This window comes from Mustela lutreola, chromosome 9 (assembly GCF_030435805.1).
Source record: "Mustela lutreola isolate mMusLut2 chromosome 9, mMusLut2.pri, whole genome shotgun sequence".
In the NCBI taxonomy this organism is placed as follows: Eukaryota; Metazoa; Chordata; class Mammalia; order Carnivora; family Mustelidae; genus Mustela; species Mustela lutreola.
In genome coordinates, this window is record NC_081298.1 from 48,637,501 (window position 1) to 48,657,244 (window position 19,744).

Genomic DNA, 19,744 nt, shown 5'->3' on the forward strand with positions numbered 1-19,744 from the left:
CAAGCCCTGTACTTGCCATCAGGCATGCCTGCAATACCTGTTGATTTGGGCGAGTTCCTCTTCTGAGTCTCCACACCTACCAAGGAATGACATTCTTTGCTCACCTGGTGAGGCTGCTGGGAACTCTGTAAGCAAGGTATCAGGCCAACAGTCCCAAGGGGCTTTATGGCTCCAGGTTTCATAAAGTCAACCTTGATTCCTTTAAACTGTCTGCTCATATCTGAGTCTTTTCAAATATGACATCCCAGTCAAAGCCTTGGTAAAATAACCAGTTTCCAATGGTGTCCTGTTAAAGGAGAACAGATTCTTATTGAACTTATGCAAATGACTGATTGCCATGGAAGAATGAATACTTACTGAGACCTTTAAAACCCATTCATTTAGGACAAAATTACCTTCCCTTACCTTCAACAAAATGTATTCCCTTTCCTTAAATCTTTCTTACATATCTCCTACTTTCTTACATACAGAGTTTCCCTTATTTCCATCAGTCTTAGTTACACTAAGCAGAACTTTGTATTCTTAGAAACAACTTTAATTATTAACCAATTGTGAACTGTTACACAACAGAATTCTTCAGGTGGCAAATTTATGAATCAGTTAAGTGGCAAACAAGTTTACCAACAGATTTAAATACTCTTAGTTTCTTTGCAGTAAGATGTCAAAAGCACAAACCTACATCCAATAATTAACGACTTAGCATTTTATCCTGTTTGGTTAAGACCTAGATGTCCACAATTTAATTCCATTTGTCATCCAAGCAAAACTTTAAAACTTTCAGATTACCAAAGACTTTGAAAGCTACTTCAGCAATTACCCATTAGAACTTTGAGACAGACAATTAACCATCAGTTTAGTTATTTCTTTGCTAACAAATTTTAATAAATAACATGAGCTTATTTGACCTTCAGTAAACTTCGAAGTTTCACATTTACTGCTGATAACTTAAAATTTCAGGTCTTATATTAATTAAACCAACAAACAACTTAGTTCCAACACTGATTTACATTCCACCTGGACCCACTCCACTTTGAATGTTTACCTGAGACATGGTTGGGAAGATCTGGAGTGGGGGGGTGTTAGGTCCAGGGGGTGCACTTCTTGCTCCTTAACAGTGAAGAGAGAAAGAGCTGTGGTGCATGATCTAGAGGCCAGTCATGCAGGCTGCACACATGTTGGTACAGAAACACGTAAGGGTGAAACAGAAGAAACAAAGCGCCGCCAGGAGGCAGAGAAAAGATTCCCGGTTTTAGAGCTCATAAGGCCCAACAGAGGAACAGACGCCATGCTTTCCCATCAGCCAGGGGGGAGGGGTTAGGCAGTCCAAGTCAGGCCAGAGAACACAGGGAAACTTCCCTGAAACAAAGAGAGTTTCGGCAGCTGCTTGGGAATATTCCTTATAGTCTCTGTCTCGAGTTAGACTAACCCCAGTTGGCTCCAGTTATAGCCATTAACACGGGAAGTGAGTGAGGGAGAAGCCCCCACATCTATTAGGAGTAACAGAGAGAAATAAAGCCAGAGTCCCCTTTGCTAGGGATGGCCCAGCAACCTGGGTTTACTAGAAGAAGGCTTATTTACGTAATTATCATCCAATATGGCAGTCAGGGGTGCCTGAGGAATGCTACACATATGGAGGGGAGCGGGTGAAGGGGGGGGTGCAAGGCGCCAGCTTTTGCTTTGTCCTCAGCCAGCCTCCTGCTCCTTCAATATTGCACTGAGATTTTCATGCTGGCCTGGGCTGGGAGTGCTCAAACTCTCCAGGTCCTAGAGAGCACTGGCTGGCTGGTGCCTGCAAGCACCTCTCTCAGGGGAGGGTGTAGGGCACGACTCAGACTCTGGTTGCGTACCACGCATGTGCGTGTATGCATGTGCATGCGTGCAGAGTGCAAAATGCTGTGGTTCTGCCAACTGGCGAGGCTCCCTCACCCTCACAGGTGCTGCCACCTAGAAGCTCTCAGGCACATCGTGGGTTCAGGGACCAAGACTTCGCTTCTTCGCTGCACTCCCTCTGGCTCAGCACCAGCGGTGGCTGTCCTGGGTTGGAGGGCTTAAGACCCTGTCCCTAACCACCTGATTTCCCCAATTTCTCCCCCAATTTCCTCCTACAATCCTTTGTTCTTTTTGAGTGCTTTCATCCAGACTCCAAGTTAATGCTGAGCCCCAATCACAGGGCACTCTTGCATTGGGGTATTACTTTCCAATGGGTCACTTTTGGTGGCTCCCTCCCCCTTTTGTTTATCTTCGGATATCAGTCCGATGTTCCCAATCAGATTTATCTGCCCACTGGGAGTGATTTACCTGCCCACTGGCATCTTCTGCCCCATAGAGATCCAGAAGTGTATAATTCTAATCTCAGGCTGATTTCATGAGTGATCAGAGTTCTTTGGTAGGTAATCAGCTCACTTTAGGGGACAGGTTGAAATGGTGCCTCCTCCTACTTCTCTGCCATCTTGTCTTCCCCCATTCATGGCATTTTTAAGTTCAGCCTGTTTAGATCTCATTTCTGCCCTTAGAGATTCTATATTGTCACTAATGCTTTTTTCAAGCCTAGCTATTGACTTCATGATTGCTATCATGAATTCTTTCTCTGACATCTTGCTATATCCATATCCATTAGTTCTGTGGCAGAGGACATTTTCTCAGGTTATTTTCTTTGCTGAGAGTTCCTCCTAGTAGTCATTCTGTCAAGGGATGACTGAGCAATTTAAGAGTCCAAAATATTAACCATGACTCAAGCTAGATGCACCCTAGCAAAATCTGTTGTGGTCAGAGGCCACCACTGAAAAAACAAAGCCAAAATGAAACACAAGAGTAAAATTTTAAAAAATAAAAATTTTTCAAAAGAGGCTAAGGAAGAGGGTTAAAATCTCTCAATGTCAACAAAATGTGGTGTTTCAGTTTTTCTTGGGTATATTTGGTCTGTGTGTTAGAGGACACATCCTACAATTATAAGGAAAATAAAATCTTTATGTATTTAAAAGTAAAATGGAATAGAATGAAAAATGGGCTAAAATAAAGTTTATATCTATAAAAAAAGGTGTGTATAAATACAAGTTAAAAGCGACTATGAAAAATAAATTGAGGGGTGGTATTATGGACATTAGGGAGGGTATGTGTTTTGGTGAGTGCTGTGAAGTGTGTAAACCTGGTGATTCACAGACCTGTACCCCTGGGGATAAAAATATATGTTTATAAAAAATAAAAAAAAATTATAAAAAAAAGAAAAATAAATAAATTGAATAATAAACATCTTGTTGAAATGAGGTGAAAGGAAAAATATAACAGTGTGTGGGGGGAACATGAGAAAGGAGAAAAAAAAAAAGAAAGGGATAATTATATTTGAAAAATAAAGAAGTCCCGAGGCCACACTGGGCACTCAATATACAATTTTCCCTGGCATTGGAATTTTAGTCTTATAAGATCTATAGGATTGTCAGCCACTTGTTCTTTCAACCTGTCTTCTCAGGAAGGAGCCTGCCACACTGTTTCTCAGGTAACATTCTGGTGTGGAATTGCTGCTCCTCCTGTCAGGGGGATGTGCTAAGTGGAAAGAGAATTTTTGTGTCTTTTGTTCCCTGTGGCTTTCCCTTCCTCTTTAGAGGATCAGAATAAAAATGGCTGAGGCCAAACCTCTCACCCAGAGCAGAAAATTCACTGTCTGCTCTCTTTAAAAACCCTCAGGACAAATAGTTTCTACATCTGCATCCCATGAAATATGCCCACAGCAACTCTCTCAGAGGTAATCTCAGGGGCCCAGGAGTGTTTCTGCCCTTTGTGATCCTAAAACCATAAGCAGCATTGGGCTGCACATCCAAAGATCTGGAATCAGGCTTGTGTCCCACCCTAAAACCCTTTCCTGGCCACTATCACTCTATGAGTTTTTGCCTGGTTGCAGGCACAGGTTCCAGATTTTTTTTTTTTTTTTTTTTCAGACTGTTCAAGTAAAGAGTGGTTATTAACTGGCTGGCTTGAGACTTATGGAGATCCAATCTGAGAGTCCTTTTGTGGGGTCACTGACCATAACCTGCTTCCTGGCTCCAATGCTCAGGCTCTCTACCATTTCAGGAATTTTCTCTTGCTCTGTGATCCCTCCTAACCTGAGACCACAGTTCCTAACCTAGAATTCTGCCTTTCATTTCCAGATCCCCCTGGTGACTCTTACTAGAGCATATTTCTAAGAATTCTGATTTTGCGCTCTGGTGTTATAGCACTTTCAATGGGACAGCTTATGGCAGCTCCCTTCCTCTTCTGTTTATCTCCCTCCCCCCTTCTGTTTACCTTCCCTCCCCTTCATGACTCTGCATGTCCTACCTTGTAAAAAGAAGTCACTTTTCTGTTTGCAGATCCAGATATATATTCTTATATCTCAGGCTGATTTCATGGGTGTTCAAAATCATTTGATAGATATCTAGCTATATTCAGAAGACCAGTTGGGATGGGGGTCCTTTCCTCCTCTGCCATCTTAACTCCTCCCTCATTACAAGTTTGATTATAAGCTTTTCATTAAGCAGTGATAGGAATATAGTCAGCTCAGGGACTTCAATATCCATGAGAGATAAACTAAACAGTTGCTTAGGGAAAGCCCAGTTATTTCTGGTACTGAATTTAGAGAGGAGGTTTTTCTGTGAGTCCTTATAAAGAAGACTCTCTATAGTGTAGAGAACAACATAAACTACATTATTATATCAGTTCAATAGGGCCAAATCTCATAAAATCTTTTAATATATGCCATAAAACAAAGCAGTAGAAATATAAATTTGGTGGAGGGCAGGGGGAGAAATTTGCTATATTTGGAAATTGACATGATCACTATTTTTCTATGTCTTGACTTAGAGGAAAGTCAGAAATGCAGACTTCCATCAGTGCTTCTTCTCATGACTGAATCTGAAAGACTTTGGGGTGCAGAGAAATTGTGGTTGTATTTAGCTTTTGACCAAGTTATACTTTCCACATCCTGCAGAGGCACATACTTCACAGGTGGACCAGATGAACACATGGTTAAGAAAAATCCTGCTTAGGGCTCCTGGGTGGCTCAGTGGGTTAAACCACTGCCTTCAGCTCAGGTCATGATCTCAGGGTCCTGGGATAGAGTCCCACAATGGGCTTTCTGCTCTGTGGGGAGCCTGCTCTCCCCCCCCCGCCCCCCGCCTGCCTTTCTGCCTACTTGTGATCTCTGTCAAATAAATAAATAAATAAATAAATTTTAAAAAAGGGTCCCGCTTAGTTCTGGAGGCAGATATGCTTTATTTAGCTTAGTCCCTACAATCATCTGCGTTATATAATTTGGGAAAATTGACTTACAAATAGTTGTGTATAAAGCTGGAAAGAGTAAAATTCCAGAGCATCAACTGGGTCTGGACCCTCTGTATTTTTCCTCACCAGATGCAGACTTCATGTAACCATCCCCTAGAATCTATTTCCTTTTAGCCAAGATCATGTCTTCTTTCATACATATACCTGAGTGATTTTATTAGGCAATAGGAAGATTATAATTGATACCTCAAACTTCATAAAATTTGAGTATGTTCTTTTCAATATTTGCTTCTGTTTTCATCTTATCAATGTGGCTTGGGCTGGTCTGATTTATTTCCTATGTTCCTTTCTCCCTTGTTGATTTTGCATGTTGTTAACATTGTTGGCAATTCACATAAAATGTAGTAGTCCTTATCACACTTCATATGAAGGAAATGAATCTCACAAAGATTTCTGGTTTAAGGGCAAGGATTGGAATTGAGAGGGCCTCCTGAGACAAGGTTTGGACGGTTCTCTGGCAGCAGCACATCACTTATGGAGATAGCAATTTTTCATACACTTGACTGTTTTCAGCTGTGGTAGGTTGCAAAACAGTCAGCATTCTACACACCTCCTCTCCTCAAAAAACATGGTCTAGTTTTCCATCTCTGACACTGGATTGGCCTTGTGACCATATTTGGACAACAGGAGTCAATGAAAGGGACAGGCTACAGTTACATACCTGGATTGCAGAGGCCTTGCATGTTTCCACACCTCCTTTTAGGAACCTACCAAGCCATGCTGTGAACAAGCCCAGGTGAGCCTGCTGGAGGAGGAGGCCCAGTCATACTCATCACCCTAACTGATAGTCAACTAACCACCAGACTGATGACTGAGGTCCTCCTAGACCAGCCAAATTTCAGGCAACCTGTCAGTAGATCACAGAGGCATGAGTAAACCCAACTAAGATCAGCCAGGCCTAGGTAGTTCAGCAGAGATATTCAGGGACACATAAATTTAAGCAAGAATAAATACTTATTATTTTAAATCCCTACATTGGGGGAAGGTTTGTTATGTAGCAAAAGCTAACCGATGCACCTTCTCAGTTTAATGAGGATGCTGGCAGTTACAAGGAAGCTTTGTTCAGGGCAAACTTATTTAGTCTCAGAGTAACAATTAATTGGATTTCAAGTGACAGAAATCTGATAAACATGGTTTACTCAAAAAGAGGGAAGTTATTGATTCACAATAACTAACCTGAAGCAAGTTCTAGAGTGCACCTCAGACCCTTGCTTGGATGACTGGAGGTAGGAATATGAACTGCATCTAAGTTTGCTCTCAGAACTAAAGTCATTAAGTATGGTGGAAATTGTTTTTTTAGAGAAGAAATATTAATCTCAGGTGTTTTTATTGTATATTTTTGGTCAAAGAAAATGAGGTTGGTAAGACTTGTTTTATATGTTCCTGGATTCCTGGCTTTCTGGTAGGTAAAACAGCTGTTCCTGGGTCTTCTCTCTGGAAACATTTCTCTTGACTCATGACCTTAAGGTCATGTCTGAGAGCAGAACTGGGCAGACTTTATCTGTTGGGAGCTCATAGTGGAATTTGTCATCCTTTTTGGCTGCCTGACACCTGAACCACCTTCTTACACTTAGAGAATCTTCTACCTACAGCAGCAAAATCTGACCCCCTTTATGTAAGTGGAAAATGACTGATGTCACTTCTTCAATCTGCTTGCAGTGAGGTCACAGTCATGTGACTGTTGTGGGTTGACAGCACTGGGATGGGGAATGTTGAGGGACTATGATCTGGATACCAACAGCATCTGTATCTCAGGTAACCAGCCATTTCTCAACTGTAGTAGGGCAGGAGAGATTTCAGTGACTCCTCATAGTCTTCTCCTGTCCCTCTGTGACTTACTTGCACCCTTTTGGAATCTATTGTTTAGATTTCTCTAATTCTACAACTGATTGTTTCTGCAAAAGTCAGAATTTTTTGGTTGCAAATTCTGGAGGGCATCCAAGTTCCACAAATAACTTCTCAAACTCAACACCCCAAAAATATAATCAAGCCAAAAAATGGGCAGACAACATGAACAGACACTTCTCAAAAAAAGACATACAAATGGCTAGCAGACACATGAAAAAAAATCTTCAACATCATCAGCCATCAGGGAAATTCAAATCAATACCACATTGAGGTACCACCTTATACCAGTCAGAATGGCAAAAATTGACAAGGCAAGAAACAACAAATGTTGGAGAATTGTGGAGAAAGGGGGACCCTCTTATGTTGTTGGTGGGAATGCAAGTTGGTATAACCACTTTGGAAAACAGTTTGGAAGTTCCCCCAAAAGTTAAAAATAGGGCTACCTTATCCAGCAATTGCACTACTTGGTATTTCCCCAAACATACAGATGTACTGGAAAGAAGGGCCACACGCACCCCAATGTTCATATCAGTAATGTCCACAATAGCCAAACTGTGGAAGAAGCCAAGATAGATGATGGATAAAGAATATGTGGTCCATATATACAATGGATTATTATTTAGCCATCAGAAAAGATGAACACCCACCATTTGCACCAACATGGGTAGAACTGGAGGAGATTAGGCTGAGCGAAGTAAGTCAGAGCAAGTCAATTATATATGGTTTCACTTATTTGTGGAACATAAGGAATAGCATGGAGGATGTTAGGAAAAAGAAGGGAAAAATGAATGGGATGGGAAAATCAGAGGGGGAGACTAACCATGGAAAACTATGGACTCTGGGAATCAAACTGAGGGTTTTAGAATGGATGGGGGTAGAGGATGGGTGAGCTTGTTGATGTATTAAGGAGGGCATGTATTGTATGAAACACTGGGTATTATACACAAATAGTGAATCATGGAACACTACATCAGAAACTAATTATATACTGTACAGTGACTAACATAACATAATAAAAAATATATAAAAAATTTCTGGACCTAAACCCAAACTACTTTAAGATAAAAATGGGAACTCATTGGATTATGCTCCTAAACTACAGGAAGGAAAGAGAGTGAGACTTCAAGTATGCTGGGATCCAGGTAACCACTGTCAGGTCTCCTGTCCCTTCTGTCTCTCATTTCTGGTTTTCTCTGCAATTTTTTATCATTCTCAGACTTACTTCTTGTACAATACACAAATATAATTGAGGGTCTCTCTGGGGTTATATCATCCAAGTGTGGCTATCATAAAGGAAGAGTAAGCTCCAATTTAAAATATTCTGTGAAGGAATTCAGACTGACACAGCATGGTTCACTTGCCCAAGCCTTGAACTGATAGTTGAAATAGGAGTCAGTGTGTTATGATTGATTGTTTTTCCTTGAACCATACTGTCAGAGGCGACTTGGAAGGACAATTCCAAATATAAGTGAGGTATTTTTAACAGGAGTGGAAACAGTCTTGATGAGATAAACTTTTGCCTTTAGCCTACTGGCTTACAAGGAAATATTTCTCAAATTGCAGAGGATCCCATCAGACCACATCTGTAGGACATCCTTATCAAGAAACATAGTGCTTGGGGCGCCTGGGTGGCTCAGTGGGTTAAGCCGCTGCCTTCGGCTCAGGTCATGATCTCGGGGTCCTGGGATCGAGTCCCGCATCGGGCTCTCTGCTCAGCAGGGAGCCTGCCTCCCTCTCTCTCTCTGCCTGCCTCTCTATCTACCTGTGATCTCTCTCTGTCGAATAAATAAATAAAATCTTAAAAAAAAAAAAAAAAGAAAGAAACATAGTGCTAAATTGGAAGGGGAGGTGAATCATGAGAGACTATGGACTCTGAAAAACAATCTGAGGGGTTTGAAGTGGCGGGGGGGGGTGGGAGGTTGGGGTACCATGTGGTGGGTATTATAGAGGGCACGGATTGCATGGAGCACTGGGTGTGGTGAAAAAATAATGAATACTGTTTTTCTGAAAATAAATAAATCAATAAAAAATCCAATAATAATAACTTAAAAAAAAAAAGAAACATAGTGCTGCCTTATGGTGAAGCAGAGTGAATAAAATCACAACATTATCCAAAACAGAATAAATGTTTAAAAAGATAGTCTTCATTGACATGGGCAAAAGTTCTCTGCACCCACTTCAATTCCACCTTCCCTTCCCCCAAAGTCAGTCGGCTACAGCAACACATACAGCAACACAGTAGCCAATTGATCCAAGCTGGGCCTCTCAGATTCTCTTTCTTGGGAAATCTGAATTTTGAATCTGAACAAGATGTAAAAGGAGAGTTGTTGAAGTTGTTGAAGTTGACATGCATCTCAGTGAAGTCTTCTTATTTTGCCCAGACAAAATGATATATAGTGTTTGGGGAATAAACCCTGATAGAAGCCAGCATGCTCAGGAGAAATAATCACTCACCCAACTTCTGGGTATGGGTTTTTTGAGTGAAGAAGTGGTGGGTATTTCTGAGGAAAGATCCTGAAAAGGCAGAGAAGAAAATCACAGATTCAAGGAAACCTTTAAGGATGTACAGGCAGGAAACAATGAATATTACCACATAATAGTTCATGGTGTTGAGGATTCAGTTAAGCTGAGAACTGAAGGTGACATAGGGGAGGTATTTTTGGTCTATGACACAATTGGTCATTATTGACTTGATCAGGAGTTGGTCTCCATGGATACCTGCATGTCACTTTCCCCACCAGCATTGTTCTTGTTCAGTGGGCTTGTGGACAGAGCCATTGTGGCAATAGTGTGGCAGACTGGGCTCAACACACTGTGTTTTCCTTCACTTGGATATCAATCTTGATTTTCCATTTTGCCAGTCATAGCAACATAATGTGAACTGGATTGGGGGCACAATAATACCAGTGGACAGGTTGTTCTTTGTGGCTCTTTCTAAGACCTGCTGTAATTCCCAGGGGTGGACCTCAGTAAACTTGCTGGCACAGCCTGACTCCTATAGGCTGGTTGGGGAACCAGGCTTAGCCTATCAAATGTTTTTTAGTAGAAATCATAATATGAAGACCTAAGAATGCAGGCACTGGAGGTGGTATGACCTGAGATAAACTGATAACATTGCAGAGAAGGTTTGTGGTTCCTGGTGAATCTTCTGGTTGCTTTCTTTCTCACTGCAGAGATGGTCAATCCTTCCATAAACTCCTGAGGAACCCCAGTTACCGTCTCACAAATTCTATTTGCTCCTTAGATTTGCTCAGGTTAAGTAGTTGCCTTATATTGGTTATCAACAAAAGAACTTTGGTGTTTACTTCAACTTGTCCTTTACCCAGAATTATGATACTTTCATCCAGAAGGAAAAGGGAGCAAAAAAAAGGTAATTGGTGACAGTACTTGGTGGTGGGATAGGGGGAAATTTTTGTTTCTTATTTCAAACACTTAGAAAATTCCCCCATTTAAACGAGCAAAGCCCAACTTAATAACCTCTTCAGACATCTGAAGCACCCCTAAATAACTCAGAACAATAAGATGCTTTCTTTTCAACTAATATTAAGTCCTATAAAACTTGGTATTAGAAAGATGTCTGTTTTTTGTGTGCCAGTACAATGCTGTCTTGGTGATCACAGCTTTGTAGTAAAGCTTGAAATCAGACAATGTGATGCCCCCAGATTTGTTTTTCTTTTTCAACATTTCCTTAGTGATTCAGTGTCTTTTCTGGTTCCATACAAATTTTAGGATTGTTTGTTTCAGCACTTTGAAAAAAGCTGGTGGAATTTTGATTAGGATGGCATTGAAACTATAGATTGCTCTAGGCAATATAGACATTTCTTTTTATTTATTTTTTAAAGATTTTATTTGTTTATTTGACAGACAGAGATCACAAGTAGACAGAGAGGCAGGCAGAGAGAGAGAGAGGGAAGCAGGCTCTCTGCTGAGCAGAGAGCCCAACGCGGGACTTGATCCCAGGACCCTGAGATCATGACCCGAGCCGAAGGCAGTGGCTTAACCCACTGAGCCACCCTAGCACCCAGCAATATAGAAATTTAAACAATGTTTATTCCTCTGATCCCTGAGCATGGAATGCTTTTCCATCTATTTGTGTCTTCAATTTCTTTCATGAATGTTCTGAAGTTCCTCAAGTACAGATCCTTTTCCTCTTTGGTTAGGTTTAATCCAAGGTATCTTATGGTTTTTGGTGCTATAGTTAATGGGATTTATTCTCCAATTTCCCTTCCTATAGTTTCATTGTTAGTATACAAGAAAGCAACTTATTTCTGTACATTGACTTTGTATTCTGCCACATTACTGAATTGCTGTATGAGTTCTAATAGTTTGGGGGTGGAGTCTTTGGGGTTTTCCATATAAAGCATCATGTCTTCTGCAAAGAGAGAGAGTTTGACTTCTTCTTTGCCAATTCAAACACCTTTTATTTCTTTTTGTTGTCTTATTGCTGTTGTTAGGACTTCTACTACTATGTTGAGCAACAGTGGCAAGAGTAAGCATCCTTGAGATATGAGAATGAGTGTGTGAGTGAGTGAGTGAGAATCCTCAGATTCCTGAAGCATGAATCTATCAAAATCCTAGAGGAGAACAAAGATAGTAATCTCTTTGATATCAGCCGCAACAAATTCTTTCAAGACATGTCTCCAACGGCAAAGGAAACAAAAGTGAAAATGAACTTTTGGGATTTCATCAAGATAAAAAAAACTTCCACACAGCAAAGGAAAGAGGCAACAAAGCAAAGAGGAAATCCATGGGAATGGGAGAAGATATTTGCAAATGACACTACAGAGAAAGGATTGATATCCAAGATCTAAAAAGAACTCCAAAAACTCAACACCCAAAAAATAGACAATCAAGTCTGAAAATGGGCAGAAGACATGAACAGACACTTCTCAAAAGAAGACATACAAATGGCTAGCAGACACATGAAGCAATGTTCATCATCATTCGCCATTAGGGGATTCAAATCAAAACCACATTGAGATACCACCTTACACCAGTTAAAATTGCCAAAATGAACAGGACAGGAAACAACAAAGTGTTGGAGAGAATGTGGAGAAAGGGGAATCCTCTTACACTGTTGGTGGAAATGGAAGTTGGTGCAGCCACTTTGGAAAACAGTGTGGAGATTCTTCAAAAAATTAAAAGTAGAGTACCCTATGACCCTGCAATTACACTACTGGGTTATCACCCAAAGATACAGATGTAGTGAAAAGAAGTGTCGTATGTGCTCCAAAGTTCATAGTAGCAATGTTCAGAATTGCCAAACTGTAGAAAGAGCAAAGATGTCCTTCGACAGATGAATGGATAAAAAATATGTGGTCCATATATACAATGGAATATTACACAGCCATCAGAAAGGATGAATGCCCAATTTTTGTATCAACATGGATGGGATGGGAGGAGATTATGCTGAGTGAAATAAGTCAAGCAAAGAAAGTCAATTATCACAAGGTTTCACTTATTTGTAGAGCATTAGGAATAACATGGAGGACATTAGGAGAAGGAAAGGAAAGCGAATCAGGGGAAATCAGAGGGGGCAATGAAGCATGAGAGACTGTGGACTCTGAGAAACAAACTGAGGGTTTTGAGGGGGGTGGGGGAATGGGTGAGCCTGGTGTTGGATATTAAGGAGGGCATTTATTGCATGGAGCATTGGGTGTAGTACATAAACAATGAATCTTGGAATACTGAAAAAACAAAATTAAATTAAAAAAAAGAAATGTAAAAAAAAAAAAGTAAGATGTCAGTGGGATTTGAAGGTTTTAGCTGAATTCTGGATATTTAAGATTTTGAACTTCAGAAATTCCATTTTTTGATCTTCTTATAGAAAATATCCACCTGGGACTATTCAGTAAAAATTCTGAATTCTGGTCATCAGGTGCTTCATTTCAGTAGAAAAGTGATTTTAGGCATTTTGTCCTCTTGAGAGTTGCTTGTATCCTCCTTGACTCAAAATTGTGCAGCTAGATGACAAATCAACATAACTGGGTGTTTCACATTCTCCTGCCGGTGGTGTGGGACTGTAGCACAAAGTTTACTGGGTCCCCAGGCAGCATTCAGGTGGTGTTCTGGCCTTCACTCCTAGTCTACAGGTCAAGCCCAGGTATTGAAGACCCTGCTTTCCACAGAGGCTTGTGGGATGCAAGAGAAACTGCAGTAGACTCTGACAAGCCTTTTGGCTGAAACCTCTATAGCTGATTCAATGGTTTTGCCAGAGGGAGCTAGAGTCCCTCTGAAGTGATTTTTATCTTAGAACCTTTGAGAACCCCAGGTTGTCAGATGGAGATAAAGGCTTATCTACAGCAAACTCCTTGGATCGGACAGAGTGACACTCTATGAATTACCTAGGGCTGTACCTCATTAACAGTAACCCACAGCTGACATCTGGGTATCCCCATGGCCATATTTCTCCTCCTACACCTTGCCTCAATAGAATTGTGGTAGCAGGGACACAGGACATGGGAATAAAATGAGAAAGGGAAAGAGAATCCCTCATTTCTCACCACCCTTGATGTTTCCAGCCAAGATCCCACTTTGCAATGACAGTGGGTTGATGGGGGCACTGATTATTTCAAGCCAACCTTTTTTATTTGTATTAAATTTCACTTTTGAAGTGGACATTTTCATGTATTATTTAGGCTTAGGCAATCATTTATCAAAGCCCAGGAACTGAACTGGACCCATTCACAGACGGCTTCTCTTTCACCCCCATGCTTTAGGCCATGAGATTAACACTCCACACCTATTGGGAGGTGAGGAAAATGAGTCCAGAGAGTTTAAAAAATGCAGGTGTAGACTCTCACCCAACAAGATTCCCTCAGTTGATTTCCATTTCCAGAGACAAGTGTGCCAAGATCTGACAAAATGCAGGAGAAAGGTGGGTGTCTATGGGAATCAGTATGGAGACATTTCCCCAGAGGAGCAGTCCATTCATGGCGAGAGGAAGGGTGACCTGTTCCAGGAACTGGGAGAAAGCCTGTGGATGGAATTCCAGTGAGTTTGGTGCAAGAGTGAAGGCTGAGAAATAGCCATAAGCTGGTCCAGGAGAGTTCATTGGGCATGACAAGGACTTTACCTCTGTGTTAGGAGTTGAGAGAAGATACCTGCCTCCCATGCATTATGCTCTAGGTGAATGCATTTCTTCTACAGCCCTGTTATCCTCTGAATCAGGTGTGGTGTGGCCTTTCTTCCTCCTTAACCTCTGCTCCTTACTATAAAGACTACAAAGTTATAGACTCCCTAGGGCTGTTTCCCTTCATTCCTTGGATTTCATCTTCCCCAATGGTCCACGTCTCACATGGACATCTACATGGAGGCTCTTTCCAATGCCTTGGAAGTTCATGACTGCCTCTTATAATGTGGCCTTGTCCTCTACTCACCTCAGCCACTCAATCCCCAGTCCCACCCTAGACTTTGTCATTTATAATACATAGAAATTCCATCACTTAGGCTCAATGCAGCCCACATTCCCACCTCCTCTCTTAATTCAATTTATTTTGAGTTGCAGATTAAAATACTCCACCAAAATTCAAAAAAATAAATTGTATACACACAAGATAGGTTGATTTGGCCAAACAAAAAACCAAATGATACAAGCCAAGACAAGCAAATATTGCATTAATAGAAATCTGCAGTTTTGGAAAAAAGGTAACTGTAATTACACTGAAAGAATCTGATTAAAGTGATGAATCCATATCCTGGATTGAATCCATTTCCTGAAAATGATTCTTTTAAAGAATTCTTTAAAGAAGTGAGATTCTTTTAAAGAGGAGAATTCTCTTTATGGGTGTTGGTTCTGAAGGTCTAAAACTTTCGTGACATCAAGGATACTAACTGGGTTGGGTAAGTATGTCTTGGAAAAGTGAAGTGTTAAAGTTGGTGTTGATTACGAAAATGTTGGCTTTTACTATTAAAAAACAACTCAGGTGTGGGGTTCCTGGGTGGCTCAGTCCATTCAGCATCTGACTCTTGATTTCAGCTCAGGTCATGATGTCAGAGTCATGGGATAGAGCTCTGTGTTAGGCTCCATGACTTGTCCCCCTTCCTCTCCCTATTTGTGCATGCTATCTCTCTTTCAAATAAATAAAATCTTTTTAAAAACCCTCTAATTCATTTTCACTAGAAGTCTATATTCCTGATTTATTTTCAGAAAAACCTAAAGATTTGGCATTGTTGGATAATTTTGCCCTATGACCACCATGTGGGGTTGAACTGATGATGGCCTACCCCACAGGATGGGCACATGCTGTCTGGTGGCTGCAGTCCTCACCATATACCCCACCCACCTCGCTACTGCATAGCCTGGCATGTTTAAGTTATTCATCTCTGGCTGAGAGCATCAGAATTGCTTTCAAGTTTCATATCATTATTATATGGAAGTGGAATTTAATTTGCTTTTGTATTATTCCAGATCGATAGCTGATATTCCAAGGTTTTCCAAGAAGCTCTTTACAGCTAAATCAGGAAGGTTTTTTGAGAGAAGCAGGGTACTCTAAATAAAGGATGGGCTAGCCTCTCTGTCTCCAAGGCTGGATCACCACCTGCCAAGTCTATTGGGGTGGGAGCTCTGATTTAGGCAGGGATTGGGACCACAAATTTCTCATCATAGAGTCCCAGTCTCTGCTGTTTTGGCTCTCAGCTTGGCCCAACTGTGTCAAAGCAACCCTTTGAATGCAGCCATGGAAGGTGCTGCTGCATTGTTTTAGTTGGTATAGAGAGACCAAGAGTGCTGGCTGGCATTTGGCACTTTGGGTTCCAAAGCAAAAGACTTACTTTCCTAATAAGACAATCGTGCAATCATCCAACTCACTGAACAGGACAGAGTGTGCTGGAATTGTTCCTATGGTGTCAGACCAAGTCCATGGAAACCTGAGACTATGAGCCAGCAAGAGGAGGTGGTATTTTTGGCATGTTTGGCTGGGAGCAATAGCACTGACACAAGGCAGAGAAGGAGGATATGGGAATCTTCAGGAGAAAAACATCAGGAAAATGATCCCTGTGTGGTCTGTTTCTATAGTCTGTTTTGGAAAAAGATTTTGCCTACTTTATAAGCTTTTTAATAAGTCAAACTTTTATCTTTGTTGATCCATCCTATTTAAACTTTGCTTCTGTTCATTGAGTTCTACTTTTATCTTTATTATATCTTTTCTTATAATTTCATTGGGGGACTTAACCCACATCTTCTCACTTAACCCAGCTTTTCTGCCAGCCACAGGCCCCCACAGACTGGCATCTGCACCATACAGCTAACTGCTTTCATCCTCAGTTCATGACCCCCTCTCCAACTCTCTGCAGACAGGCTCTTGTGTGTGTGCTAGGCTCCTGTCTCCTTCATTGAGGATGTCAATGGGTAAAGTAACCTAAGAAAGCTACAAAACACTTATTGATTAATAAACATGCATTTATTTCCATAACAAGGGAGTTAAACAATTAATAGACTAAGCAATTAGGGTTAACCAAGCAGCAAAGCCATTATGTGAATTAACTAGGCAGAAAGGACCAGTTGGCTCACCGCTGAGGTTTGTCTTATGATCGGGCTCTCCAATGGCCCCAGTGTTCTGGCAAGCCCCTGCTGATATGTCAGCGATCTCTTTTGGCTGTCTGCTGAGCTGTCCCCTCAGTCACCATGCCCTGTGGTCTGTTGAGGGATGTGGGCAGACCAGGGCTTATTTATTTTATGTATGTATGCATGTATGTACGTACGTACGTATGTATCTATTTTTATTATGTTCAATTAGCCATCTTATCATTGGTTTTTGATATAATGTTCAATGATTTATCTCATTATAACACCCGCTGCTCATCACAGCATGTGCCCTCCTTAATACCCATCACTTGGCTACCCCATACCCCCACTCCCTCCCTTCTGTAAACCCAAGGCTAATTTTGGCCTAAGGCAAGGTGGGTTTTTCTGCTGAGGGTCTGGCATGCTTGACAAACCCTGCCCTCTACTGGTTGAAGTCAAAATCATTCTCATCAGTGTCTACCCTCTGAGTAAACAAGATTATGTTTTCCATATATACATTGTTCTTTTAGGTTGTTGACATCTCAGCAGGTATTTATCTTTTATAGCCAACTAACCACATGCCCATAGTGCTAGGGTGACATATGTAAACAACATGTGCTCACCAGCTCTGTGGTTCACAAATATGTTTACAAAGACACAGGGTGTCACATGGGATCACATGTAGATGTGCATTAAGCTGGGAGGATGAGACATCCTTTTTACGTTTTTATCACCATTGATTCCATCCACCAATCCCTCCCCAGGAACAGCTCTCTCCCTTGCTCTCAGGGAGCTGCACTTGTTTGTTTTTCTTTTACCCCACTGCTGGCTTTTTCAGGTGGCTTTGCAGATTCCTTAACAACATAACTTTTTTGTATTCTAGTACCAAGAATTTGGTTTTGAGCCCCTTCGTGGTGCTATCCTCACTGAATTGTCCTTGCTTCCAGCTCTTTACTGCAACTGTCAACTATCTATTACTTCTGCCCAAATATAACTTCTCGGATAGGACGTCTTTTCTGAAAGCCGATCTTGTATATTCAGCCACAAGGCACGTCCCGTATGCACTCCAGATCGGTCCCCTACCCTTCCTGCATCTATCCTGCCCACCGTTCCCTCATCCTCCATGAATGACTTCCATGCTTGCAGCAGCTCCAGTCTTGGAGTGATCAGCTACATTTGTCCTCTCCCATACCTGCAGTCAGTCTATATGCAAATGTAGACAAAGATCCAGCCTCTAGTTATTTCTCAGTGTCTCCATCAATCCTGCCCAGGTGCAGGGAGCAGCATCCTTTTCTAGGAGCAAGTACAAGGGCCTCCTAGCTGTTCTCTTTCCATTCTCTGCCTCTTTAAGCCATTATAGTGTGTAAAATTGTAAACATAAATTGTATGAGTTCACTTTCCTGTTCAAAACCCTAATTTCAGGGTAAAATTAAAATCTCTCCCACTTATTCCCACTCCAGGTCACTCTCCAACATTCCTTTGAACCCTTTCCCTCTCTGCTCCAGCCACACTGCGCCTGCTCATGGTCTTTGCCCTGTGGAGAATGACCCCCACCCCAGTGTTTTTTTGGCTCCTGTCCTCTCTGATACAGGGCTTTGCTTCTCAGTGGATTTGCTTTCACTCACATCCCTGCTTTTCCTTCTTGTGTTCCTCACACTGGGTTCTCACATAGCCCTCACCTTCTAATGCCTGTGTGATTTACTGAGTGACCTGTTTACTGTCAATGGCCCCTGCTATGATATTGGCTTCACAAGGGCAGGATATGTCTTCTCCCCCTTCTGTATCCACAAGAAAGTGAAAATGTTGGATGCAGAGTAGATGCTCAGAATGAAGGAAGAGTACACTTAGCTGTCTGGGGAATTTCTTTTGTGTCTTGTCTTTGTGTTTAAATATGTTATTAAACAGTATAAAACCTGTGTCTTTTAAAAACTGGCATTCACACCCTACAAAATGTGGTATAGAGAGAAGACAGGTTTGCATGAAATCTGCTCCAATATTGATGGCAAAAACCAAACCCCAGGTGGTTTTCTATTATATGTCCAGGAATTATATACTAAATTTTATACTATGAAATTTATACTATGAAATATATTTTATTTATACTATGAAATATATCTTAGCTTTTTTGCTTTTAGTCATATGCAAAATTACTAAAAATGGTCAAACTAGTTTATGTAGACAAACAAAATTAAAAATCTGATCACATTTTTTTTTCTGCTAATTTCCAATGCAGTGCTTGGTAATAGTCTTATAGACTGAAGATTTCCAGGAGACCCCTCTATTGAATCCTTGTTGATTCAAAGAGTTTACCTAACACAGCAGATGGTCTTTGGAGTGTGGTTTTGGAGTAAGTAGCAATTTATGGCTTCCTTTCACAGGCTGCTGGTTTTATTTCTTTGCTATCAATAGAGTCGATATGCTGTGATTGAATTTGGTATCGATGGAGAACACAGGGTCAGGTGTCCTCCATGCCAGTGACTGTTCTTTGGGCACCATGGAGACACACACAATGTCAGCTTGGGAGTGCATTTTAAGGGAAGAGACAGACAGATTCATGACTCTGTCAACATCATTAAGTGAGTGACAGGGATTCAAAGTATCACCATGGATAGCACCATGAATGTGAGGTGAGTCCCTGCATGTGGTCTTTCATTTACCTTGATGACTCGGGGGGCAGGGAGTGCTTGGGCCAGTGGGAGCCACTGGAATGTGGGGCCCTATGCCTCACCTTGGTAGATTGACTCTGAAAACAATTTGGTTAACTGTGGCCTTTTCCCCCATAGTACCCCATTGAGCGAGCACATTTGCCTTCTGTCACTTAAACTCTCAACCTGGACAAAGCCATTCCACACAAGTTACTGGACATCACAGATGCAGTGAATCTGTCTGACATATGGAGGCAAAACCCATAGAGTGTCCTGATGAATACAAAAGAGTCCAAGACAAGAATGGATGGTCAGAAGCAGAAGGCTGTTTGCCTTCTGTCTCACTGTGTTTGTTACTATAATCCTGATTGGTGTGGGTGATTGTTTCCTTAATTTTAACTAGGACTAGAAAGCAGTTCAGCAAATGCCATGA